Here is a 1,288-nt window from a genome sequence, read left to right as displayed (position 1 = left end):
TGGACACACGTGGAGTTGCCATACTGTATTAAAGCTTTAATCAGGATAAAACCGTAAATTAAAAGCTAACATAAGCAGTAGCATTTACAAATAACAGCATATCAAAAAGTATGAGACTACAATAAACAAAAAACATAGGCCTACCATTAAAAGCTGTGCTTGCACAGGTTCTCCTCTTCCCTCTTCAATAATATCCTCTGCTTCTCAATCGGGCTCAAACTGATAAGCGATATTAAGGAGTTTACAATATACAATACAACCGGAGCTAGTGCTGGGCGGTATGACCAAAAATTTATATCACGGTATTTTTCAAAATTATACCGGTTTCACGGTACAAGACGGTATTATTTTTTCATGCATGACCGGGTGTTAACCATATGTTCTACTGATTGAGTGTGGAATAAAGGTAAATTATGTGAAAAATAATGCGTTTTTTAACAAACGAAGCATTAACACATGTTAGACTTCACCCCATAAACACAATCAAGCCTAGAAAAAAAACCAGTGAACCACCCCTTTAAGGTTTTATTGTTTGTACTGTTAAAAAAAAAAAAACAGCCCAAAACAGCATTACATTCAGGGATTGAAATTACCTTTTTCCCTCACCAGCCAATTTGGCTACTAAATTAAGTCACCAGCCATTCATAACTTCTACTAGCCAAAAAAAAAAGGACAGAAATACACCAACAGTTTGAGACGGCAAAAAATGAAAAGATACTTTAAATGTGAAATTAAAACCGCCAGTAGGTGGCAGCAAGTTTAAGTTAGTCATTGCGATTGAACCGAATCATTTACACGCTTGATTCATTCAGAAACAAAACAACCTCATGTTGCTCAGACACAAAACAGTGCTGTGGCTGTGTTTGGAATGTTTTTTGTTGGCGAAATAGCACAGAAATAGCGCAAAAACAGCCAATATGGTGTCTAAAACGTAAGTCTCTAGATATTAACTTATTGTTTATTGAACTGTTGTATAAAATAAATATCACATTTGTAACCATGCTGATTTTTTAAGAAAAAACGGCACTCTTCGTGTGATATTGATTAACTATATGAACTGATATAAATATATACATTTTCTGCCTTCTTATCTTGAAGTATGTGATCATTGTTAATGCATATTAAGAACATAATTTACGAAAAGTAACCCGCCAAATTGGCTAGTGATTTGACAGCGTTACCCGCCACAGCTGATTTTTACCCGCATTTGGCGGGTTGGCGGGTGTTAATTTCAAACCCTGGTTACATTACTGTTTTCCACACGTTGTTAAAAATATATCCATTCATT

Source organism: Sinocyclocheilus anshuiensis, unplaced genomic scaffold (assembly GCF_001515605.1).
Source record: "Sinocyclocheilus anshuiensis isolate Anshui unplaced genomic scaffold, SAMN03320099.WGS_v1.1 scaffold11, whole genome shotgun sequence".
In the NCBI taxonomy this organism is placed as follows: Eukaryota; Metazoa; Chordata; class Actinopteri; order Cypriniformes; family Cyprinidae; genus Sinocyclocheilus; species Sinocyclocheilus anshuiensis.
The sequence above is the reverse complement of the archived record's forward strand: the minus strand, read 5'-3'. Positions refer to the sequence as shown.